Source organism: Camellia sinensis, chromosome 5 (assembly GCF_055761805.1).
Source record: "Camellia sinensis isolate YWXY chromosome 5, ASM5576180v1, whole genome shotgun sequence".
Lineage (NCBI taxonomy): Eukaryota > Viridiplantae > Streptophyta > Magnoliopsida > Ericales > Theaceae > Camellia > Camellia sinensis.
The window spans coordinates 142579795-142607378 of NC_138965.1; the positions used below are offsets into that span (position 1 = coordinate 142579795).

Below are 27584 nucleotides of genomic sequence, written 5' to 3' on the forward strand. Positions count from 1 at the left end.
TATGCATCTCATTTCCGTTAAGCAGTCAGAATACCTCCTGTGCCATGTTAGGGTTCGGAAACACACTTGTGCAAGACTTTACAAAAATGGAACACATTTCACTATATCATACTCTTGAATCCATCGTTCATTATCTCATAAAATTTAATACAATGATTGCAACCCATTACCATCCCATTTGATTTCCCCTTTATTAAGTGCATTATGTTCTTAGTTATAGCAAGGCATGGTCAGTATAACTACAAATCCAAGCTAAACTACAAGTAATTTATTCATGGTAAAGCAAATTCAAAATTTATCATAGATTACATATCAAGACTAAAACACTCAAGAAACATAGAATATAAGAGTTGCAAACCAAATAAGAGCATATTAACATAAATTTCCAGATTTTCAGATTTCCAGATTTGAACTAGTTTGAAAATAATTATGAAAAAAAATACTTTTATTGGCCCCAAGTACTTGGCCTCATGTGAGTTTGTAGATAAATAAGTCTAGTTTCAAACTCAACTTACGAAAGTAGGATATGTATTTTAGATTTTAAGATAATTCAGAATTACTAAGATCTGTCCAGATTCGTTGACCATTACTCCAATCGTTTTTTCTCTCAAACTCCTCACTCTCTTGAGTTCAAAATTTTTTTAGTTAAAATATAACACCAAGATTAAGATTTTGACATAAAATTGGACTCAAGATTATTTTTCTGGAATTTTATAAAAATAAAGAAAGTTGACTATTTTTCTGGTTCTGTGAGTAACAAATTTAGAAAAATTATTTAGGTTATAAAAATACATCCTTAGGTCCTACAAAAATTATCACATACCCTAGACATACCAAATATTACACCATAAAAAAAGATTTTTATTTTATGGAGTTTTGATAGGAAAATAAATTCAAGAGAGGGAAATGATTTGCTGCTGGAAATTTAAGAAAGAAAGAGAAGCATACCACATCTTGATTAATACACACTTATACAAGAGTGTAGGCCTAGATTACAACATATATATACAAAGAGCATGTATTAGGAGGGGAAGAACAAGTGGTAAAAGAACTTGAGAGAAGAGGTGAGGTATGTTTACCTTTGTTGTACAAGACTCAACAAAATTCTTCTTTTTCTTCTTCTCTTCTCTCTCTCTCTTCCTCTCTTTTTTTTTTCCAAGATCACTCTCTCTCACTCTAGTGCATGGCTGAAAAATGTGTAAAATGAGGAGGAGAAGTGTGCATATATATAGAGAGAGAGAAGGATTGGGAGGTTTCTTCGGGACCAAGTTCCCTAAGTGCAAATTGTCAAAGTTGCCATGATGGCCCTTTCATCCATCACATAGTCAACAAGTTGGGCTCCAAGACACACACACACACACACACACACACACATATATATATATATATATATGAGATATTTGTATTTATAAACATAATATAATAGCCACAAGTACATTAATTAATAAAATATTACAATTAAGGGTTGGAATGAAATAAAATAAAAGTATATAGGGACCAAGTCTAAATTTATGAAACCTTGATATATGTTATTAATATACTAACATTAGAAAATAGTTAAAATAATAAATTCGGGTCCCGTTAAATTAAAGTGCAAACAAAGGCGAGAAATCAAGCAAAAACAGCATTACCGGGAATTAAGATTTTAGAGTGATTAATATATAATGATAGGGTCTAATAGTTAATAATATGGTTTTAAAGGTGATTATTAATCTACGGGATCGATTAGGGTTTACTCGAATTAATCCGCGATGCTTCCCGATTCTAGGGTTTAAAATGCAATTAAGCAAAAATTTAAGGGCTTTATTGAAATAAACTCATGGTTAGGGATTTAATAGTAATTACAAAAATTAGGGTCTCTACAAGGACCACCATTACGAGAAAAAACACTCATTGAATATAACCAATGCCATATACTTGTTTTTCATACATCCACTATACCCATTACACTATTCCACACTAACTATTAACCTGATAGATATTCAAGCCACCTAATCAGTACCTTTCATTCCTTCTTTATCCAAAGAATGCACAGAAACATCTATACAAAATAACTATATTTACAAAATATTGATTTCTACTTTGGAGATGGAGTTATTCATGCACCTATTAACCTGATGGATTTATTTTAGGTTTAAAATTAATTAAAAGACCCTCTAACAATATATTTGTACTTTAGGATTCACTTTGAAAATATTTGAGATTGTAAAATTATTATCACTTATTTATTTGTTTGATTTGTATATTTGGGTTCTCACTCTGGAGCTATCTGTGAGTAACAATTTTGTAAAGATATGTTGACTACAAGTATTTTCTGAATGAAATGATATGATAAGCTCTGTTTTCTGAAATGATATTTTTTATATAGATGAATAATTGTCCTATTTCTGAAATATATCGTGGCATCCTTAGCATCATGTGATATGTTATATGTTATCTGGTACCAAGGTTTCACTTGGGTTCCATTCATGGAACTGATTATGCATAATCAACTATATGATCTGCAAGTGGGTCTTATGACCACCTCATCTGTATATGGGTCTCTATGACAACCTCATGTATATATGGGTCTTTATGACCAATCTGATCTGTTAGCGCTAACGGATGTGTCATGTATGACTATTACAAGTTTGATTAAGTATACGAATCTATTTATGATCTGAATTCTGAATTCTGAAATTGTTATGGATATTATTCATAAAACCTTTACTCTGTTGTTATTTACTGGGCTCTAGCTTATTATTTATATTATGTATATAAGTGACCAGGCGCGTGACCAGGCTTGAGACTTCCAATCTAGATTAGTTTTATCAGCCAACCACTGCACCTCACAAGGAGGTTCCTGATAACTAGTTGTGGTCAAGTTTGTGAACCAGTCTTAAACTTTTGTTTTCTTATGTTTTGGGTTGGACAACTTTTTGTATGATGTAGCAGGGCTAAGTCCTCTTTTGAGTATCTATACTGATAACGCAAGTTGGCGTCATATTATATGTATATAAAATTTTAAATTTTCTGTCCCATATAAGTTTGCACAGCTTTATGGACAATTATATTTTGACATTTGCTTCCATTAGCCCCTTATATTGTGAATTTGTTTCAAAGGCCTTCGGTAATCTTAGGATTACTGGTCGGTTATGATGCTAAACCTAGAAGGGTGGGTTTGGGTCGTGACATTAAGATCATCTTAGACCATCTCCAATGGTTCACCAAATGCTGTATCAAATTTAAATTTGATGAAAAACTTACTTTTTGCTGCTCCAATGGTTCACCAAATCTTTCATCAAATCCAGAAATTCTCAAATCCTTCATCAGATTGCGGATTGATATACCTTTCATCAAATCACTATTCATAGTCGTTCGATTTTCACCTACGGATGTCTCCCTGGATGACCACCTCAAGGAAAAAATTTGTGAAAAACTTACGCTTGCTGGTCGACCCCCCGGCTGACCAACTCAAGCCAAAAGAAAAAAAAAATTACACTGGCCGATCGACCAGCTGGACATTCTCACAGTTGTCCACCTAGTCGACCTGTGGTTTGATGAAGCCACAAAAACCTCCGTTGGAGCACTTGATATCAAAGCAAATTTTTACTCAAATTTGGTGAAAATATTGATGCACTGTTGGAGATGCCCTTAGCTTGCTTATTTTTGTTGTCATTTTTTTTTCTTTTAGTTTGGTTAAAAAAAGACACAAGGCTGAGGGATTTGTGGTGTGAGTACGAGTTGTAGTAGTAGAAGAGTTTGTATACTTTTCGAATCTTTTTCAATACATTTCACTCTCTTGTGTTTTTAATTTTATGATTTTAATGAATTTTTCTTTACTGATCAAAAAAATAAAAAATAAAATAAAAAATTACCCAAATGATTTATAATGGGCTTTAGATCCTCCTAGTAAAAAAATTAAAGTTCCATTTGTTTAGATGAAAGGTTATTTTCTCGACTAGAAAGAAAAAATGTATTTTGATTTTTTTTTATTTTTTTAAAGTTTAAACTCTTTTTTTTTTTTAAAGATTTGTTTTAAAGTTTAATTAGGATCTTGAAAATTATAGTGTTAGTAGTTGTGATAGTGTGCATGGTGGTAAAAACATGATTTTAAATAATGGACTTAGTATACATGGTATGGTTTTAAATAACGGTACTCAATAGTGAAAGAAGGGTTCTAAACTACACACCCCTGAATAAATGAGATTTTGTTTCAACTTTAAATTTGAGGGAAAATTAGTCTAAGGTCCATTTCTCATTTTTAGTAATGGAAGAGATCCACAATATTATATTTTGATGTCTAAGGTCCCTAAACCCACACCCATATATCAGATTAGAGAATTTGACTCTCTCTCTCTCTCTTTCCAATCTCCATTCTATCCAAACCAAACCCTCTTTCTTTGTGCACATTCCTCTCTCTCTCTCTCTCTCTCTCTCTCTCTCTCTCTCTCTACTCCTTTCTCCTCTCTCAGTCTTCATCTCTGATGCCGCCGGCTTCACCTTCGCCTTTGTCTCTACCACGCCGTTGTCGGAATGCCACGATCTAAGTCGGATCACCGCGATCTGAGCTGCGGGTAGTGGAGAATTTGCAACCATTTCCAGAGATCCGAAGATTGAAGTCAAGAATGTGTCTTTTTCGAATCCGAATATTGAAATTTCAAATTTCACTGAGGACTTGGCCTAACAAGTTTTCTAGTTCTGAAGCTTATGGATCTCTTTGCTCTACAGATAACATATGTGTCCAGCTGGGGTTCTAGGACTGCAAATCATGCAGAAACAAAAATAAACTTTCTCAATATATACCTAGCATGTAGGTATAAAGCTTTCTTCTGCCAATAGCTTTCTATTTCTTTATTTACTTTGATGAATGCCATATTATCAACAAAAAATGAGACATCCAAGATCCCAAATTTATATTGCAGATTTTTTAATTGAAAGGTGAACAGACATGAAAGTAATATCGATTATGTTGTTCAAATCATGTCGGGTATGTGAGGAAATCTGATTGAATTTTTTCTAAACTGTGTGATTTTTCTCTAGATTGTGTAAATTTTGTCTGGATGTGTGAATTTTCTCTAGACTGTGAATTTTCTTTGGACTTGTGAACTTTCTCTGGATGTGTGAATTTTCTCTGAATGTGTGAATTTTCTCTAGATCATTGCTCTTCTCCCCCCCCCCCAAAAAAAAATCTAGAACGCTACATAATACTTTTGATACTACAATCAGTAGGACAATCAGAAGTATTTTAATCACTGTAAAACCGTAGTTTGAGCAGAATTCTAAGACACAATAAATTTGTGTATTTAAAAAAACAAAACAAACTAAAAATAATCTGTTTTATTACTTGTAGTGTTTGAACAAATTCTTGTTCAAGCTCGCCCAATGACCTCTTCTCTTTCTTGTCTGTCAACCACCTCATCTTGTTAGACTTGACCTGCAAGGAGCACTGGGATTAGCAAATAGAATTTTGATGGCAACCCTCCAGGAAAATATATTTGTAAGAGAACATATAAAATGCACGATGATGCAGAGTTTCCTAGATTGTGTGAATTTTCTCTGAACTATCTGAATTTTCTCTGGATGTCTAAATTTTCTCTGGATGTCTTCTCTGGATCGAATTTTCTTTGGATTGATGTTGAGGGACGTTAGACAATATGAAAATATTAAGTGTCCTTTATGCTATAAAATCTTAATATCAGGGACCTTAAAAAAATCTCGTAAATTTGAACCTTTGAATTATCATCACAATAAGAACATTCTAGACGAAAAGAATATCTGAGGATTCTAATCTCATAATTTGAGCTGAGGTATCACATTATATTTTTGGATAGGGCGAATTATACTAACAGTCTCTCTAGTTTGGGGCTCGTGTCACTTTGGTCCCTGACTTTTCAGTTGTGACACATTTGACCCTAAATTCTAATTCTTGTTCCAAATGAGGACAATTGAAGATACCATTACTCAATTTCAAGGGCATAGTTATTAATTTGATAAAATATAAACTAATTGGATAGAAATAAATATCAAAAAAATATTTTTGAATTTTTAAAAATTATTTTTACCCATCAGAGATAAAATTATGTAAAATTGATAAATCTTTTATTTATTTATTTATTTACTAGATTAATTTTTATTATGTGTTTGGATGATAATCATGTAGTGTGGTTGTTAGGAATCAATATATTTAATATATGAAATATTTTTAGTTTTGGATTTTTTTGATTTAATGGATTAGTTTAATAATGATATCAAAATTATCGCCATATTTGAGTTTTAAAAAAATAAAAACTAATTTAATGAAAATAAAAATAACCGTTCATTACATCTTTGGCTGAGTCAATTCAGAATCAAAATCTTGCCCCAGTGATGTGATTTCAAGAGGATTAATGGTGCTACATGAAAAATGCTGGCTGTGACGGCAGTGAGAGAGCGAGAGAGATGATACTAAGCATGAGTACAACTGGAGCCATGGTTGGTCTATTTGTTACATTTTCTTGAAACAACAATGATTCATCCCACTAAAAATATCACCACTAATAGCACTAATGCATTAAAAAAGTATAAAAAAAAAAAAAAAAAATACAACTCCAAGACCAAAACATCACATTATTAATGGCGGGACCCACTGCCACCTAATTAGTGGGAGCACTAATTAGTGCTCCCAAGCATTTTTCTTCTTGAAAACATAGTAATCCAACGTGGATGCATCTCATATAATTTACTATATATATATATATAAGAAAAATGATATAGTTACAAAACTTTTTTATGACAATAATAATGTGGCAACTGTATTTTTGAAAATATAAGTTATCTAGATAGGTATTTTTCTTTAAAGTGGTAAAAGAAAAAATTGTCACATCATGCTTTGTCATTGTGTAGCTTAAGCTTTTAAGACAATTAAGTCTCGTTTGACAACCTTGTGTTTTAATCAAAAAGTCAAAAAGTCATTATAGGTTGTCACATCATTCTCTCTATTTTTTTGCATATCTTTTCGTGAAAAGTCAAAATGTTACTAAAATAGTCTGTTCCCAAACGAGGCCTTAGTTATAAAAGATAAAATAAGCTAAAAAGTCAATAAGACAAAGTGTTATATCCAAGCCATAATCATTTTATTTTTTAAAATTCAAAAAATCCAACTCAAACAAACTTTTTAGTTGAGGATAAAATAGTCAAAAAGCCAAGAAACTAAAAAAATTCTATCCAACTTCCCAAACGAAACCTAAATATGTGATGGTGGTTAGTGCTCATGGACGGGAAATTATTCAATGTTTCTGGAGTACCACGTGTCTGTACTCTCTAACCAATCATCATTCAATATACCTCCTCATGTTTCCCAATAAACACCAACCACCAAACATCAAGGAGGCCTGGTAAGAGTAATTCACTCGAAAGGCTGTGGACAATACAGTAGTTTGAGAATGGATTCCAAGCGAGGAGGATGGATTCTGGTGGTGAAGCAAAGAGGAAAGCAAGAAGCAAGGAGGTGAGTGGACAGTGCAATAGTCTTCACGGTGTTTGTGGATAATCTACCTAGCTCAATGGATCCCAAAGGCTTGTTTAATCTTTTTGGGAAGTTTGGAGTTGTAAAAGATATCTTTATTCCGCAAAAGCGTAGAAGAAACACCAACACAAGATTTGGATTTGTAAGATATAGTTGTGAAGTAGCAGCAAAGGTAGCAGTGTAAAAAGCTCACGGTCTATGGGTAGATGATAAAAAGTTATTCGTGAAATTTGCTACATTCGAAAGAAACAGAGAGCAAGGGCAATTCCATTTTCAAAAACCATAACAATCACACCCCAGAGAGGAGGTTTGGAGAGGCCCATACCATTTCACCAGTAAGAAGACATTTGTAGACGCAGTAAGAGGCATTCAGGTAATAGGCAGTGACTCCGTTATAGTTAAAGCAGAGGAGTATGGTACTGGGTGGCTCTATGACAATGTTGTAGTTCGTCTAAAAGTTAGATATGTTAACATTAGTCTGAAGTTTGAACCTAATGAAAGAGGAATAGATGGGTTTGAAGCCAGAAAAGGTGGAGGACGTGATGTGGTGTTATCTTTCAAGTCCAAGGAGGAAATGGAGACAAAAGTGAAGGCCATCAAAGATATTATTGAAGATTGGTGTGAAGACATCATCCAATGGAGGCCAGAGCTAGCTCTTGCACAAGAGAGACTAGTATGGATTAGCTGTTACGGGATTCCATTACATTTATGGAATAAGTCCAATTTAATTAAGATTGGTAGCTTATGAGGTGAAGTTATTGAACGTGCTGAATGCATGCCTCAATCTTTCGATTGTGGTAAACTTAGGATAATCACCAAGTGCATGGAACCTATTAACAAGGTTATCAACCTGGAGACTAAGTAGTTTTCTCATCCAGTGAGAGTCTTGGAAGAACAGGTTATAGTAGCAAAACCAATCAATCAGTGCTGCAGATGTATGAAGCATCAAGATGAGATGAAAGATCATAGCCCAGATGAGGAAGATGAGGATCATGACTCTAACAGAGATGGTAAGCCACTACAGAAACACATTGATGAGTCAACTCACCCCATAGGAGGTGCGACAATTCAGGGTTTTGAGCAATACAAAATTGAGGCCAAAAGAATATCGACACATGGAGATGGCAGTGTAATCTGGTGGACAAAAGGACACAATAGAAGAGTGATATGGAGTGACAGAATCATGCAGTATGGTAGGCAAGGAACTGGTGGCAGTTAGCAGTGCATTTAATGCCTCAAAGCCAACTGATCATGGTAATGATGGGCAAGTTTACACGCCTGGTTTTATAAGAAGTTTGAGTGGCTCAAGTCTAAATAAGCCTGGGCTAAGTTTGGAAGTGGTTTTGGGCCACAATAATTTGAATCATGAGTTGGTGGGCTGACTGAAGTTCAATGTGAGCCTTTGCTATGTGATGTCCATGTAAATGAAAGAGTTGTTGGTGTTGGGCATGGGATTAGAGAGTCTAGTGTTTCTCAAACATAGGATGACAGCTCAAAGATCAAGTCTATAGCCTTAAAAAGCAAAGGTAAGGCAAAAGGGAAAGAGAAGATTAGCTACATCCAGCCAAAAAAGGGAATCTTTGGTCTGGAAAAAAGAGTGGGATCGAAGGGTGCATCAACTAGCAAACCAGTCCCAACGCCTTCACCTTAGTGTTGAAGATCTTTGAGGCCTTGTTGGAGCTCCTTGGAGTGATTTTGGCTCAGAAGTTGGCTATTAGCTTGCTGTTTTAAAGTTGTGCTTCAAGGGTGAGAATCTACCTCTTTAAGCTTTGTTTTTGTACATTGGTTTGGCCACCCTTGCATATTTTTTTTTGGGCCCAGCTTTCAACTACAAAAATCTTTTTTTTGTAAGTGTTAAAAGTGATTGTTTGAGGCCCTGTGGGAGTTAGGGGTGTTTCACCCCCTTGTGCCCCTTATTCACTTAAGCCTTGTGCCATCTCTTAAGGCTTTTGAGGCACCCTTTGTTTGGCCTTTCTACCACTGAAACTCGGAGAAATTTCAGTAGTAGAAATCATGTTTTGAGGTCCAAAGTAAGAGGGGTTGGCCTCTCCTCTTTACTTTTTGATTACATGTTTTTTTGGCCTACTTGTTGAGCATGTTTTTCTACCATCACTTGGCTTGGTCTCAGCCTGCTTTTGACCTTGTTTCAGCTTGTTGTAACTCTGTTTTGGCCTAGTTGAGTCACCTCATGCATGCTTCTTACACTTGTAGTGTAATCTTGCTAATTAGCCTTGTATGCTTGATGCTTTAGCCCATCATTCTAGCTTATTTTGGCCACACTTCAGCGTGTTTTTACCCATGTTTCAGCATGCTTTAACTCTGTTTTGAGTAGTTTTGGTCATATGGGGCTTGCTTTGTATAGCTGTAGTACAATGGACCTCACTAGCCTTGTGTTTTGATGCCTCTAGCATGCTTTGTTTGAGATGTTTGCATGCCATGACATCATTTCACACATGATTTCAGAGCATATTTCTCTGTTACACTCTCATGCATATCACTTTTTTTTCGCTTCTAAGAGTTAAGCCTTATGCCCTGCTTGTTGGCCAATTGATACACATGATTTTCTTGCCTTGTGAACTTCAATCTTAGCATGATTTGGCCACTGTTTTGACATGTTTGAGGTCTGTTTTGAGTTGGTTTGGCCCTTTGAGGCTTGTGTTGTAAGGTGGTGCACAACCTCTTTCATTAGCTTAATGAGTTAAGCTTTTAACCATGTATTACATGAGTTGTTTGCATTGTTTTAAGTCACTTAACATGCTATTTCAGTGCTGAAATGTGTGCTATTGCACTCCATTGACTCAAACTTTCATTCACCTTGAAAGTGGCCTTAAGCCCTTGTTGACTTAAGCATGGAATCGAGGCTCTCATGCCTAATGGTTTTAGCCTTCTCTTGAAGGTTTCTACTAACCAAAAACATGAGGCTTCTTTCGTGCTTAAGGTGCTTGTAGCTTAGGTCATCTTTCAAATTAGAGGACTTTTCACAATCGGACTTTACCAATTAAGGAATGGTTTGGTAATGTAAATAAGTAAACAAGAATTAAGCCAAGTAAAACATGCCAAGATAACATATGTGTGTTGCATTGCATGTGTTTGGATTGGACGTTAATCCAAACACAAGAAATACGAGACGTTTCATACTCAAAGTGATGAAACGTGTTGCATTTCTTGGTCGCCAACACCCTTGATCATGCATGATAAGGTGGAGGCACTTTGAGTCTTATGTGCGCATTCACTAAGCTTGTGCAAGCTTGGTTTTTGAGCTATCATGCATTGAGATGCTTGATTGGCGGCTCGAGAGCTAAGTACTACACTCCTTTGAGCTTGAGACATGATGAAGAGGGTGGTAGTACACATATTTCTAGCCAAATACATTGCCTTGGCTCTGTTGCTCTCTGTTACAACAAAGGCAAGATTCTGGAAAGAAAAGTGGCTGGCCGGCCACTTAGACTAGCCTGCCTACCACTTGTACTGGCCGGCCGGCCAGTTGACGTAGCCTACAGACCAGTTGAGGTGGCCAGCCGGCCACTTGCAGAAAAATTGTCCAAAGTGTTCCTGTGTTGGGGCAGATGCAATTTGGAAGTTTACATGATGTTCTGAGATCACCGCGAGTGCAAACAGAGGCAACTTACGGCAAGGCAATGCATTTTAGGGCGAAACACACCGAGCATGCATGTTTTCCCTCCCTCGCGAGGCCATTTTATTGCTTTAATTAGCTTAGTGTAGCTAATTAGTCAATTTGTCTTTGTAATATTCTAATTAGCTTAGCGTAGCTAACTTCAATTCGGTTTGTAATTAATTAGGTAAGTTAGTTAATTAGTTAGTTTGTAATAGTTGGCTTAGCTTAGCATAGTTAGTTAGCTTATTTATTCGGACCCTCCTTCGAGAGGGCGCAATTTTGTAATAAGTGTGCGTATGTGTGTGCATGTCTTCCAACCCCATGTCTTTCTCCCTTTTACTTACCGCTTTCGATGGTTAGTTTTAGGGCACGTTTTGATTAGCATACTTTATGCTTTGCATGTATGCATCATTCATTTGTCTTGCATGCATCGGGCTCGGCGCATCATTCAAACTACACTGTGTTTCAATACTTCTTTGAATACATGTATCAAATTGTTGCATTCATATGCCATCTTAGATAGTAGAACCTATTTAGTTGCATTTTTTCATGTGTTGCATTAGGCATGTTGTATAGTTAGGAATCATGCATTGTTTCTAACTAGTTTTCTATTTTGGCTCGGAGTACACTGTAAGTGTTTATGCTTTAGCATCCTTGAATGAGTGTAAGCGTTGCCATGATAGCATGTTTGCCATGAAGCTATTTGCTTAAGTGATTAACTGCATGAATGTCTGTAGGTGGAGGCTTTATTGCTTGAATTGGACATGTGATAACCCTATTTCGTATTATGCTAATGGGTCCTTATTACGAATTTGATTATGTGCCTGATATGATTTTGTGTGCCAATTATGTGAATATATGTGGTTTTGAATTTCTATCTGTTCACTGTAGGAATATCTGTTTGATTATCTGCTTTGGGAATTAAATTGAAGGCCTTATCAGCCACGAAACCCGAAATCGATTACGCCATTGTGATTAGTGTAATTTTTAGAGCCTACGGTGAAATTTAATTGGAAATTGATTCGGATCAGATTAATTAGATTAATTTAATGGGTTAGTGCTCAACTATTTTAATACTAATGAAATTTGATTAAAGGAGCCTATTAATAGGCCAATTACTCTCACCCTCATTTGTTTGAGTTCCAAAATCTGAGCTTATACTCTAGTGAGAGAGGAAGACTGGCTATAGAGAGAGAAAGGGGAAGAATTGTGCAATTTTGGCCCAAGGCTTGGAGATTTGAAGTTTAACTCCAAAGAACTTGAGTATTTGAAGCTCCTAGGTGAGTGATCAACCCCTAATTCACGAGTTGAACTAGTGATTTTGTGAATTCTAGTGATTTGGGAGCTCATGGCAATGATTTAGTCAAAATTGAAGCTAGAATGTACATGCATGCATAGAATTATCATAAATGAGCAAGGATTGTGTAATCTATCATGTAGTTTGTTAATCATGAAGAATTAAGTTGTAGGGCCATACAGCAAGCATGATTTGGATGAATTTCATATGTTTAAGCATCATTTGACCCAATTGAAATAGAATTGGAGTTAAAAGATTGCATGCATGTTTGATTGTTGAAGATATGAAGTTCATATGGGATTTGAACGCATAAGCCATGATTGTACAAGAATGTTGATTTATTTTGGAAAATTGAACCATGATTTTGAGTAATTAGCTTCATATTATTTGTGTTCCCTTGAAATAGAATGTGTTTGCATGTTTTGAACCAAAATCATGAGCTTTGGAACCTTTGAATGTTGAAATTTCAGCTCAAGAACATTTCTGGAAAACCTAGAATTTTTGGTGTCCGCTCGAGCGTGGGTACCGCCGCTCGAGCGGGAAATACGTGCTCCCAGAACTTTTTGCAGACATGGTGTCCGCTTGAGCGGGGAGCCATGTAGAGAGGCCTTCCGCTCGAGCGCCAGAATTCACGCTCGAGCGTAAATTCGACATAACTAGTACTTTTACAGGCCTCATGGGTCCGCTTGAAAGGGAAAGTCCACGCTCGAGCGGGGACCCTGTTTTCTGAATTTTGAAAAGGCATTCTGGGTTCCGTTTTCCGTTCTCTTTCACTTCTAAGTACTCTTAGGCATGTATTGAGCATTGTAATTGAGTTAAAGACATAAGAATGAGGCCTAAAGAGGAAAAATGTGAATTTAGAATGGATTGAATTGTTAAAAGGGTTCATGGTATGTGTAGGGTCGAGATCCAGGGCAGATCAATCAGCCGATCACTGTGAGTAGTATCGATATTTAGAAGCTTGTCATTTGTCCAATTGCTTAGTTTCTTATAAGCCTTATGCCTTATGATTTGCTAGTTTGAATTGTGGACAAATGTCTGATAAGAATGAATGGGCCAGAGGCCGTTTTGATAAGAATGAATGAATGGGCCAAAGGCCGTTTTGACATGAATGAATGGGCCGGACGCCGTTTTGATAAGAATGAATGAATGGGCCAAAGGCCGTTTTGACATGAATGAATGGGCCAAAGGCCGTTTTGATAAGAATGAATGAATGGGCCAGAGGCCGTTTTGATAAGAATGAATGAATGGGCCAAATGCCATTTTGACATGAATGAATGGTCCAGAGGCCGTTTTGATAAGAATGAATGAATGGGCCAAAGGCCGTTTTGACATGAATGAATGGGCTAGAGGTCGTTTTGATAAGAATGAATGAATGCGCCAGAGGCCGTTTTGATAAGAATGAATGAATGAATGGGCCGAAAGCCATTTTGACATGATTGAATGGGCCAGAGGCCGTTTTGACATGGATGAATGGGCCAGAGGCCGTTTTGACATGGATGAATGGGCCAGAGGCCAGTTTGACATAAATGAATGTGCCAGAGGCCAGTTTGACATAAATGAATGGGCCAGAGACCAGTTTGACACGAACGATAGTTCGACACGAATAACAGTTTGACACGAATAACAGTTTGACACGAATGATAGTTTGTCACGAATAACAGTTGACATGAATAATAGTTTGACATGAGTAATAGTTTAACCTGAATGTATGAATGGGCCAAAGGCCAGTTTGACATGAATGATACGAATGGATTGGGCCCGAGGCCGTATGATGTGTTTGGAACCGTAGTTACTTAACTTATATATATCTATGTATGTATGTATTAGTTAGAAATATAAATTGGGCCCAAGGCCGTTTGATGTATATTGTTCCAATGTATATTCTTTATTTGATATTATTCACTGGGCTATTGCTCACGCTCATTCATGTGTTTGTAGGTGAGCCAAGTGAAGTCCAAACCCAGCCCCAGTGCAGTCTGTATGGAACAACCCAAGTTTTGAAGAGTCATCCCTCGCATCTCATGCACGAGACACGTCTTCGCCCTTTTGCCATTATGTGTATTTCGTCATCTTGGCGAGGACTTTGATATACGTCTGTATATAGTTTTGTTTGGCTGACTTAGATTTGAATGATCCTGTCTGTACAAAACCTTATGCTACTATACTTTCTGTTGTGAGTTATTAACATATGTAAATGTGGAATGTTATGATGTGCATATAAGCACGACTCTATGGACAAAGTTTTAAAATTGCTTCCGTTTGGCCCCCGTTAACTCTGTTAAAATACGTCTGGTTTGGTTTGAGGCCATAGGTAATCTCATGATTACTGGCCGGTTATGTCCTTAACCCACGGGGGCGGGTTCGGGTCATGACAGAGTGGTATCAGAGCACGAGTTAATAACTCACACACTTGTCCAAAAGAGCAATAAGCGTCTAGAAAAGATCTAGGATGCATTCAAGTGATAAGTATGAATTTGGAAGCATCGAGAATACACCTAACTGTTTTGATATGAACGATTATGTGCTATAAGTTGGTGAATTGCTTGCATTGCAAAATATTTGAATACGTATGCTCTTTTGTATATGCATACCTGTGAATCTTTTGTATAAAGCATAATGCAAGTTTAATCAGATGGTGAGAACATGTGATTATATGAGATACAAATTGTTGCACTAATGTGTACAACAAGTTTGTTTTGTTATAATGCACATACATGAACACATGAGTCATGAGAAGTTGCTTATGTGCATTCGATTTTGCAAATGGGTGTCTATGTGAAATATGAACATGATTTGAGTGTATAACTACTTAGTAAATGTTCAGTATGCGATATCTGATAAGTATGCTATCATCTATTGCGTATGTAATTAATTGTGCCTTGACGATACATAAAATGAGAAAATAACAATGTGCCTATGTGCGAATGTGTTTATCTTTGTATTGGGCATCCCGGTATTTGGCAAGGTTTAATAAAAATTTGCATAGAGCACGGATAAAGTAAGGGCATACGAGTTGGCAGACTCTTCCATAGCCCGACTTGATAGATTGGAAAGAATAGTACAAGAAATGGCAGAGATTTTAAGACAACAACGCTAGTTGCCACTACGGTGAGAACCTTTGCCACCATCAGTGTGAAAAACGCCGAGGTGTTTGTTATCAGACTTCTAGGCTCGTTATAGGTGTGCTAAAGTGGACCATATGGTAAGGAACTGCCCCCGAACTGAACAAAATGTGAATAAATCTTTTGCCTCAGCTAGATTCGTACCATTGGTAGGAATTACTAGTCGAGATACAATAATTGCACTCGTCTCAGAAAGTACTCAGAATACTGCAACCGTTATTCCAGGTATCTATACTGTTATGTGATTGATTCTGAATTAGTGCATGTGTACACCTTTGCTTGGGGTATTGTTTGATTCGGATCAGCATGCCCTTTCATAATTGCTGCCTGTGTGTTTGGATTGGTCAGACCCACAAGATCGAGACTGTATTTATTGAATATATATGTGCTCCATTTGCGAAATTGTGAAATACGTATTGGGATATTGATTGACTCTGTGATTGTGTGACCGAGTTGAGCACCCAAAAGGACGAACTCTAAAATTGCGAGATCATGTATTTGGATTGGTAGAAAATTGACTAGACTATGTGACTATATTAAGCTTGACTCGTCAACCTATGTTTTGTGACTAATTTGGAACCTCTGCGTGTCAAATCCTATATTATGTGTAATTGAAGAACTTTGTTTAATGTGTTACTGTGTACCATGTGCTTGCTTCTAAGACTTGTTTGAGAACTGCTATATTGATTATGATACATACCTCCTGATATGAACAACTGCATGCATAGACAACTGCACCTGAACTTATGTGGACAATGCTATATTGTACATGACTTGGAATACTTTGACAAGAACAGTTGTGATAAATAACTCCGATATGATTTTGAGAACTGATGGACTTAGAATAGTTGTAAAACTATCGACTATGTACCTAAGCAATGAAGTGTGCCCTATAGAACCAAAAATACCCCATTGAGAAAACTTTTATCTGATTCAATCTGATAGAACTTTTGTCTGATTGGGTCTGCTAGAACCCTCATTTGATATAATTTGATGGGACCTTAGCTCGATTTGGTTTGGCAAGACCTTTGACGGGATTAATTTGATGAGACCCTCTATTTGATTTGACCTTGTTAAGGGGAAGTACGGATTACGTATGAATAAATAGCCAGATTATTTTGGCAGGAAAATTGATAGACCCAAAACTTGAATCTGTTTGGAGTACTTGACTTATTTGAAAGACCTTTTGTGGGCTATCAACAGACCGATCTAACCATGAACACTATGAAGAACCGACCTATAGTTGTTTGAGACATACGTGTTACAAGTGAACGGGATTGAGCAAATCCAGTGATTGGGAGTTTTATGGAACACTGCTTGTATATTGTCACACTCTTGTTTGTTTGACGCTATGGGAACCGATGGCGGCAGATTGATTTGACTATAAGCAGTACTGAACATTTATCCTTGACTGACCAGAATATGTTTTGTATGGGAGAGTAGTTGCTTCAGTGTTATCGGATTTTGGGAAATCAGGTTATGGTGAGTGGTATTATGTTTATTTTGATGACATTCTTAGGGCGTCCTTCTGTGTTAGGGGACGTTAAGCCTATGTAGCACCTTTGTTGAGATATCTCTTTTGCCACCGACGGTTTTGTATGGGTGGATTTGTTTTAATCGATCTCGAGTTGGCCACCGACGGTCGTGAACGGGTGTGCTTTGATTCTGAGACGATTATTCCTTTGTTTTGTCCAGAATGTCATCCTTTGGTATTATGTGGATGTTATTAGCATCAAAGGAGCTTTGAAAAACCCTGATTATCTAAAAGTGTGTAAATTCAGTACGCTCTGTGTAAATAACTGCTCAGTGCCATTATATTCTGTAATTAGGGCTCTGGGGATGTGTAAATTGTGTGTAATATGCGATTGACTCCTTTGATATTGTCCTTGACATCATGGGGATTTGTATATACATTGCCTTACACTTTTGACGATTATCAGATAATATGGAAAGAGTAGATAGAACAGGGGATTGAATGTGGACTGAATTGTAAACCGTAGACTGTTGAATGAATTGAGGACACGTGTATTGTGTTAGAAATTGATTGCTTCGTTGTTATCTTTGTTGACTCGGGAATCAGTGTCTGGATCCGCTTTAAATCCCTGCAGACTTTTGATTGATCTTGGATAACCGTGATGAGTCACTAAACTAAGTACTGAATTGGATTGTGAATTGCGAAATTATTAAAGAACGAATTGAACTTTTGTGACAAGGAAATGGACCGAACTTCTATGGGCAAGTTAGTGGGCATTTGAAATAAATATGTTGGCGACCTATTGTGAAAAATGAAATTGTTGAATTGTGTCTAAATGTTTTCAGTGCCAACAAGTCAAAGTTGAATATCAGATATTGGCGGAACTACTTCAATCTCTCTCTACTTCGGAATGGAAATAGGGATATGTGACTATGAAGTTCATTGTGGGGCTACCTTGAGCACCCAAGGTATAAGTCCCGTTTGGGCTACTGTATGAAGAATTACTAAGTTCGCTCATTTCTCCCTGTAAAATTTTTGTATGGTGCTTGTAGACTAGCCACTGTTTACATCGATAAGATTGCTCGTTTGCATGGGGTCCCAGTATCTATTGTTTTAGACAGAAATTCTAAAATGTGTTTGAATTCTGACAAGCCTTCAAGAGGCAATGGGGACTGAATTATGATTCGACGCTGTTTTCCATCCGCAAATTGAGGTATAATCAGAAAGAACTTTTTAGATTTTTAGGAGGAATGCTCCAAAAATATGCATTAGGTTTTTCAGGGAAGTTGGAAAAATCTATCCATCATTGGTAGACCTTGCTTACGACGACAACAACTTACACTCTAATTCGGTGTGACACTATACAAGCCTTGTATGGAGGAAAAGGTAAGTCTTTGACTGATTGAGAATAGAGTGTTGCTTGATTTTGAGACTAAGTAAATGACTATCAAAAAGGATTGGAACCGTTGAATGAAAAGTGTTCCGAATTGTTTTCGACTAAAGGTGAAGTAAGTTTGGAGGACCAAACTTCCTAAAGGGGGAAGACTGTGATAACCCTGTTCCGTATTATACTAATGGGTCCTTATTACTAATTTGATTATGTGCCTGATATGATTTTGTGTGCCAATTATGTAAATATATGTGGTTTTGAATTTCTATCTGTTCACCGTAGGAATATCTGTTTGATTATCTGCTTTGAGAATTAAATTGAAGGCCTTATCGGCCACGAAACCCGAAATCGATTACGCCATTGTGATTAGCGTAATTTTTAGAGCCTACGGTGAAATTTAATTGGAAATTGATTCGGATCAGATTAATTAGATTAATTTAATGGGTTAGTGCTCAACTATTTTAATACTAATGAAATTTGATCAAATGAGCCTATTAATAGGCCAACTTGCTTTCACCCTCATTTGTTTGAGTTCCAAAATCTGAGCTTATACTCTAGTGAGAGAGGGAGACCGGCTATAGAGAGAGAAAGAGAGAGAATTGTGCAATTTTGGCCCAAGGCTTGGAGATTTGAAGTTTAACTCCAAAGAACTTGAGTATTTGAAGCTCCTAGGTGAGTGATCAACTCCTAATTCATGAGTTGAACTTGTGATTTTGTGAATTCTAGTGATTTGGGAGCTTATGGCAACGATTTAGTTGAAATTGAAGCTAGATGTACATGCATGCATAGAATTATCATAAATGAGCAAGGATTGTGTAATCTATCATGTAGTTTGTTAATCATGAAGAATTGAGTTGCAGGGCCATACATGCAAGCATGATGTGGATGAATTTCATGTGTTTAAGCATCATTTGACCCAATTGAAATAGAATTGGAGTTAAAAGATTGCATGCATGTTTGATTGTTGAAGATATGAAGCTCATATGGTATTTGAAAGCATAATCCATGATTGTACAAGAATGTTGATTTATTTTGGAAAATTGAACCATGATTTTGAGTAATTAGCTTCATCTTATTTGTGTACCCTTGAAATAGAATGTGTTTGCATGTTTTGAACCAAAATCATGAGCTTTGGAACCTTTGAATGTTGAAATTTCGGCTCAAGAACATTTCTGGAAAACCCAGAATTTTTGGTGTTCGCTCAAGCGTGGGTACCGCTGCTCGAGCGGAAAATACGTGCTCCCAGAACTTTTTGCAGACATGGTGTCTGCTCAAGCGGGGAGCCATGTAGAGAGGCCTTCCGCTCGAACGCCAGAATTCACGCTCGAGCGTAAATTCGACGTAACCAGTACTTTTGCAGGCCTCATGGGTCCGCTCGAGAGGGAAAGTCCACGCTCGAGCGAGGACCATGTTTTCTGAATTTTGAAAAGGCATTCTGGGTTCCGTTTTCCGTTCTCTTTCACTTCTAAGTACTCTTAGGCATGCATTGAGCATTGTAATTGAGTTAAAGACATAAGAATGAGGCCTAAAGAGGAAAAATGTGAATTTAGAACGGATTGAATTGTTAGTGACCCTTTTGTGTTCATGGTATGTGTAGGGTCGAGATCCAGGGTAGATCAATCAGCCGATCACTGTGAGTAGTATTGATATTTGGAAGCTTGTCATTTGTCCAATTGCTTATTTTCTTATAAGCCTTATGCCTTATGAGAAATGTCTGATAAGAATGAATGGGCCAGAGGCCGTTTTGATAAGAATGAATGAATAGGCCAAAGGCCGTTTTGACATGAATGAATGGGCCAGAGGCCGTTTTGATAAGAATGAATGAATGGGCCAGAGGCCGTTTTGATAAGAATGAATGAATGGGCCAAAGGCCGTTTTGACATGAATGAATGGGCCAGAGGCCGTTTTGATAAGAATGAGTGAATGGGCCAAAGACCGTTTTGACATGAATGAATGGGCCAAAGGCCAGTTTGACACGAATGATAGTTCGACACGAATAACAGTTTGACATGAATAACAATTTGACATGAATGATAGTTTGACATGAGTAACAGTTTGACTTGAAAGTATGAATGGGCCAAAGGCCAGTTTGACATGAATGATACGAATGGATTGGGCCCGAGGCCGTATGATGTGTTTGAAACCGTAGTTAGTTAACTTACATATATCTATGTATGTATGTATTAGTTAGAAATATAAATTGGGCCCAAGGCCGTTTGATGTATATTGTTCCAATGTATATATTCTTTATTTGATATTATTCACTGGGCTATCGCTCATGCTCATTCATGTGTTTGTAGGTGAGCCAAGTGAAGTCCAAACCCAGCCCCAGTGAAGTCTGTATGGATCAACCCAAGTTTTGAAGAGTCAGCCCTCGCGTCTCACGCACGAGACACATTTTCGCCCTTTTGCCATTCTGTGTATTTCGTCATGTTGGCGAGGACTTTGATATACGTCTATATATAGTTTTGTTTGGCTGACTTAGATTTGAATGATCCTGTCTGTACAAAACCTTATGCTACTATATTTTTTGTTGTGAGTTATTAACATATGTAAATGTGGAACGTTATGATGTGCATATAAGCACGGCTCTATGGACAAATTTTAAAATTGCTTCCGTTTGACCCCTGTTAACTCTGTTAAAATACGTCTGGTTTGGTTTGAGGCCGTAGGTAATCTCATGATTACTGGCTGGTTATGTCCTTAACCCACAGGGGCAGGTTCGGGTCATGACAGGACAACTCGATGATTGTGAGTTTTAAGCCCACTTTGGAAGTGGCACATCATGTTTTCAATCCCACTTGAGGGTGGAAAATCCACGCTTTAGCCTACTTGCGAGTAGCACTTTCAAACCATTTTCGAAAACAAACATGAGTGGTTTTGTCCCAATTCTCGTGATTGAGTCTATACTTGTATGTGTGTGCCACATAGTAAAGTTAGCTAATAATCAGAATAAGAACACATGAGGTTTATAAAACAACATATCATGCTTAGTAGAGGCCGATCATTTGATCGGGCGAGCAGGGGTGCTCATTTTATGACCTTCCCCCTCGTACCCAAGTTCCCGAGCCGAGGCAACTTTGGTGATGACGGACACGTGGCCTTTGACACGAGTCAGGATTTCCTAAATTTCTTAAAAATAAAATATTTAGGTGGCGACTCTGTAATCTGGCAAAGTAGTCCAGTTTGGCATTTTTTATTCAAAATCTGATTTTCTAAAATGATTTGCCGAATTAGACTCTTTGGTGATTTATCAGTCTTACATTGCACTTTGTGAGATTAGATTCAGAACCGTGATAGGAGTTCGAACTGTAGTAGCAGGAACCTAATTCGTGCCCTCTCCAAAAGGGGGACGCGTGGAGGAAGTTCAGGCGAGTCTACACAAGGCTCATTGCTGATCACTGCCCTCTGTTGTCAATAGAAGATGATCGAGACTGGGGTCCTGAGCCTTTTAGAATCATTAATGCTTGGAGTCTACACCCAAGTTTGCCAGCTTTTGTGGAGAAGATCTGGAAGAAGGCTGAAGTTGAAGGCTGGGCTGGGTTTGTCCTACAAAAGAAGCTTAAAATATTGAAGGTAGAATTAGAGAAATGGCATAAAGAGATATTTAGGAGAGTAAATGTGCAGTTAAAGGAAGCAGAAACGGAATTGCATCTTTTGGATTTATCTGCAGAGTCTAGAGACCTAGATAATTTAGAAAAAGCCAGAAGAGGAGTAGTCAGAGATCACGTATGGAGGTTAAGTAGAATGATTGAGTGGTTGTGGTTGCAAAAATCACGGCTTAATTGGAACTTGAAAGGTGATAGAAATACCAGATTTTTTCATGTGGTGGCCAAGAGTAGGCAAAGTAGAAATGAGATCTCTTCAATCTCTGTTGGGAATGTTGTGTATGAAGATCCTGCTCGGGTTAGGCAAGTAGTCTTTGACCACTTCAGTAAAAAAGTACATAGAGGATTGGAGAGGTAGACCCAAGCTAGGTGGTCAATTTAAATCAGTTCTTGACTGCCCTGGATTTGAAAGATTGGAAGCAGAATTTTCAGAGGTAGAAATAAGGGCTGCTGTGAAGGATTGTGATGGCAATAAGGCCCCTGGGCTAGATGGTTTTAAGTTGGCTTATTTTCAAAAAATTTGGAAAATATTGAAATTTGACTTATTGCAATTTTTCAAGAACTTTCATAGGAATGGTAAGTTGGTTTTGGGACTTAATAGCTCCTTTATTTCACTAATTTCTAAGGTTGAAAATCCTGTTGGGCTTGGTGACTATAGACCAATAAGCCTAGTTGGTTCAATATATAAAGTTGCAGCAAAAGTTCTGTCAAGTAAACTAAAAGGGGTGCTTTCTCACATCATCAGTGATGCACAATCAGCTTTCATTGGAAGTAGAAACATTTTGGATGGTGTTTTAATAACTAATGAAATAGTGGATGGTTGGAGGAAAACCAAAAGGAGGGGAGTGATTATCAAGCTTGATTTTGAAAAGGCTTCTGATTCTGTAAATTGGTGCTACTTATCATCTATGCTCTTGAATTTTGGGTTTGGAGCAAAATGGATTAGTTGGATTAAAGAATGTGTCACCTCTGCCAAACTCTCTATGTTAGTTAATGGTTCACCAACCATGGAGTTTTGCCCTTAAAAGGGTTTAAGACAATTTGACCCTCTATCTCCATTTTGTTCAACATAGCAGCTGAGGGCCTTAATATACTTATGTCAAGAGCACAACAAAATGGCCTGATTAAAGGGGTGAAGGTGGGTTCTAGTGGAGTGTTGCTATCACATTTACAATTTGCAGATGATTCCATTTTGTTCTGTGAAGCTAAGGAGATGGAGGTGTGAAGTATCAAAAGGGTCTTAAGGTGTTTTGAATTGATTTCTGGGCTGAAAATAAACTATCATAAAAGCCAGGTGTGTGGAGTTAATGTACCTGAGGAATCTTTATCTAGATTTGTAGCAAATTTACATTGTAAATCCAAGGCTTTTCCTTTGAAGTATTTGGGTTTGCTTTTGGGAGCTAATCTAAATAAAAAGGCAACTTGGGAGCCTGTTCTTGATAAAGTCAGAAGCATACTTGCAGGATGGAAAAGGAAGCTGCTATCATTCTCAGGGAGGCTCACTCTTTAAAAGTCTGTGTCCTCTACCTTACCATTGTTCTATTTATCTCTATTTAAAATCCCTATAAGGGTAGCAAGAGAATTTGAGAAGCTGCAGGCTGCTTTCCTTTGGGGAGGGTCAGAGTCAAGAAAACCAATTCACCTAGTTAAATGGGATGAATTAAAAAAGAATGTGAAGCATGGGGGGTTTAGGCATTAGGAGAGTTAGGTTGGTTAATGATTGTATGTTATTAAAATGGTGGTGGAGATTTGGCACAGAGAAAGATGCTTTGTGGAGAAAGATTATCTGCAGCAAGTATAATCTGGATGATAAAAGCTGGTCCCCCTCTTCTATCCCTAGCAGAAGGTTCTCTTGTGTGTGGAAAGGAATCATCTCCATACTGGAGAGGAGTAATAGTCTGATGGTGTTCTATTATAATAATGTTCAAATCAAGGTAGGGGATGGTAAAAGAACCAATTTATGGAAAGACAAATGGTGTAGCAATTATTGCTTGAAAGATGAATTCCCAATTCTTTATAGATTGGTGATGAAGAAGGAGGAAACCCTGAGATCAATGTATGTCAGGAGGGTTGATTCAGGGGATTGGAACTTTCAATTCAGAAGAAGGTTGTATGAGTAGGAAGAGAGGGAAGTATGTAGGCTCAAAGTGCTCCTGGTGTTTGCAACTGATTTATGTAATGATCTGGAGGACAATCTAGTCTGGTTAGCTGAAGGATCTGGTCTATTTTCTATCTCCTTTGTCTATAAAAATGAAATTGACTCCCTTGGCCCCTCACTTATTACTTGTAAGTTTGTCTAGAACAAAGCCCCTCAAAAGGTTCAATTTTTCTACTGGCTAGCCTGGAAAAACAAAGTCAAGACAGTAGAGTTTCTTTAGAAAATTGGAGTGATTCAAGCTAACGCTCTTACCCTTTTGTGTTTTCTGTAAAGTTGAGGCTGAATCTTCCAGTCATGTGCTGCTGCATTGCTATTTTGCATGGAAAGTTTGGGCTGCAATGATGGATTGGTGAGAGTTACAGGGGGCTCTTCCAGGTTCTGTGGAAGCTGTATTTCATTGGTGGGAATGTGAGAATTTGAACAGAAAAGAAAAATTGATATGGAAGGTCATTCCCTTGGTTGTCCTATGGTCTCTGTGGAAACTTAGAAATGAGTGCATTTTCGAATCTGCTACACCTCAGTTAGAGGACTTGTGTGATTTGATTAAAATTAGAGTTGCACTGTGGCTGAACCAAAGATTCAAGGATTTTAATTTCACTATACAAGACTTCTTGACTAATCTGAGACAAATAAGATGGAGTTTGGGGAGTAGATCTATTTTGGGCTGCTGACATAGAGCTCTTTGCTGTTGATCTGGCTTTGTTCTGGGTCGTTGGTATGGAGTTTGGGGTGTAGATCTGTTATGGGCTGCTGGCATAGAGCTCTTTGCTGTTGATCTGGTTTTGTTCTTTGCTGCTGATCTAGTTTTGTTCTGGGCTGCTGCTATGATGTTTGGGGAGTAGAGCTGTATTCTGCTTTCCCTTGGGTTGGTGTCTTACCAACTGTGGGTGATGTTAGCCTTTGCTCTTTGTCTTTCTATTGATAATTGTCAATGTATTTGCTTGATCATTATCAATAAAAAATTTCTTTCGCTATTTCAAAATATATATATATATATATATATATTCCCCAATCACCCAATATAATACCCACCTACCCACCTTCTCTACCAATCATAATAGTATGGAATGTCACGTGTCCATATTCTGAAATTACTAAATAATTACCCTTCATGGACTCTTCAACGTCCGTCGATGGCTGTAGATATAGATGATACGGGCTTTGCTGAAGGATCCAAATTGCGAGGTTGCAGAGGATGCAAGTGGGTTTAGGTAAGGATAGTAAAAAATTTGTGAAAAAAATACAATTATTGTGGACCATACTTTTGCTTATGTGGCATCTTATAAGTGGATGTCCATGAAAATCACATTGCTGGAACGTTCGTGACTAATTTAATCTGCAGAAGAAAAGACCTTATAAGTTTTGGGATTACAACTATTCAATTTTTTGAAATTAAAATGGGATAAATTACGTCGGTAATTATTACATTTTATTGTTTGTATTATTTTAATTCGTATAATTTATTTGGCTTAATTTTGATCACTAATCTTAAATTTTGCATCAATTTTGTTCAATTGATAACATCATTAGGAATTTTTATAGAAAATTTTCACTGAATTGGTAAAGGTTAAGTCACTAAATTGATGAAGTTTACAATTTTTAATTTACGATAAAATTAAATCCAGGGTCAAATCAATGTAATTGAAATTACAAAGAACAAAATAACATAAGGGTCATAGTACAGGCACTAACAGTGTAATTTGATAAAAAAAAAATATTTCCAAACATACCTTAACATGCAGTAATCATACCATGCAATTGTTTCCATGAAGTTTGGACAAACTTGTATGAGCTTATGAGTAGAATCATTGACACAGCTATGACAGATACCGAGTTCAACATCTCCTCTGCAATGCACTATTGCATTAACTCTATCAGAGTTTTGGCCAAGAAAAGCATTGTAAAATCCATAACTATCAATGGCTGAGAAGAGATAAGAGAAGAGGGTCTTAAGGTTTGCCACATAAGTAGTAGTAGTGCTATAATTTGTATTAGGCACACAGTAACTGAATGTGAAATTAGGCTGAGCAGTGGTGATGGTAATGGTGATGGTGATGAGGGTAAGTGAAAAGAAGAAAAGCAGTCTCCAATAAACCATTTTTACTGTATCTATATCTATACCCTACTATAAGCTGGTATTTGGACAAACAAGGCCGTGTGTGTGTGTGTGTGTGTGTGAGAGAGAGAGAGAGAGAGAGAGAGAGCAAATGCTATGCCTTCTTTAGAATTGCTTGCTCTGTTTCTTATGTATTACAAGAGGGGAAGGCTTGCTTATTTATGAGAAGTTATTTGGTGGTCCTGTGATATGACCACGTGGTGCCCAGGTGTGTTGTCATTGATAGCGAAGATGAGATTTACAATTTTATATTGAGTGATTAGAAAATAACAAAATATAATGATTTATAATTGATTAGAGACATGACTACATGATACCTTGATCAACGATATAATTTTTCCTGAGCTGCCAGTTTTCTCACCAATACAAAGATGCCAAGTGTGGGCTAATCTAGCCACAATTTTAAATGGATGAATCTACTAACAAGTTGAAACTATACAGCTTGACAACTTGCAACTTGGCTGCCAAGTTGTTTCCTTTTTTGTTTTTTTTCTACAAATCATTTTGTTAACACCCCTCTTAATTTATATTACAATCAAAAATGCTTTAGAGCTCTAATATAAGAGCTCTAATAGCTCTAATGGAAGGTGGGACCCATCTTGATGTGATGTTTGTGCCTTGTTTTTTTCTTTTTTTTTCTTTTTTTGCTTTGACACATCACTAGAGCTCAAATTAGAGCTCTAGATTTAGAGCTCTCTAGCATTGCCCATATTACAATATATATATATATATACTGAACTGCCTCAATTATCGGGATGATCTTGCCATGTTTGGTTTGATTTTCTAAAATTATTTTCAGAATTTTTTGAGGAAATAGCAACTAGTTCAACCAAAAGAAATATCAAAAAAAATATATTTAAAATTTTTAAAAATTATTTCTACCCTTTGAGAAGATAAAATTATAAGTATTTTTGATTTTTTTTAAAAAAAATTCACCAAATTAAATTTAAATTTTTTAAAAAAAAAATCAAAAACATATTTGTGAAGGGTAGAAATCCAAATCCAGCCCAATAGAAATATGGGCTTAAATAAGCCGGGTAAACCGAGATTAATTGAGCCTAAAAACAATGGGAGTCGACTAACATGATTGGGTGTATTAGACAGAATTAAGCTCAGAGTAGAGATTGACCTGTGAAACCCCGTATTTTTATATAATAAAAATAATATATATATTTTTAATTTTCTTAAATAATTATTCACAATATTTTGAATTAATATTCTGTATATTTTTATACTGAAAATTTATTCAAAACAAAATAAAATAAAATATTTTTGACTTTATATTATTACTCAATATTAATTTCTGAGCCGTAT

The 27584-nt window shown here is 36.8% G+C and overlaps 1 non-coding gene across 2 annotated transcripts; it reads right to left on the bottom strand.

Annotated features, from left to right (window-relative positions):
• Positions 1–4066: 4066 nt before the first annotated feature.
• LOC114279791 (uncharacterized) lies at positions 4067–26385 on the bottom strand. 2 transcript variants are annotated; one of them, XR_014330238.1, is made up of 4 exons: positions 25885–26385; positions 25261–25490; positions 5327–5416; positions 4067–4741 (listed from the first exon to the last, which is right to left on the bottom strand). It is a non-coding gene; the product is annotated as an uncharacterized LOC114279791 (transcript). The 2 variants fall into 2 exon arrangements; XR_014330237.1 differs by lacking the exon at positions 4067–4741 and having other exon boundaries at positions 5208–5416.
• Positions 26386–27584: the final 1199 nt, after the last annotated feature.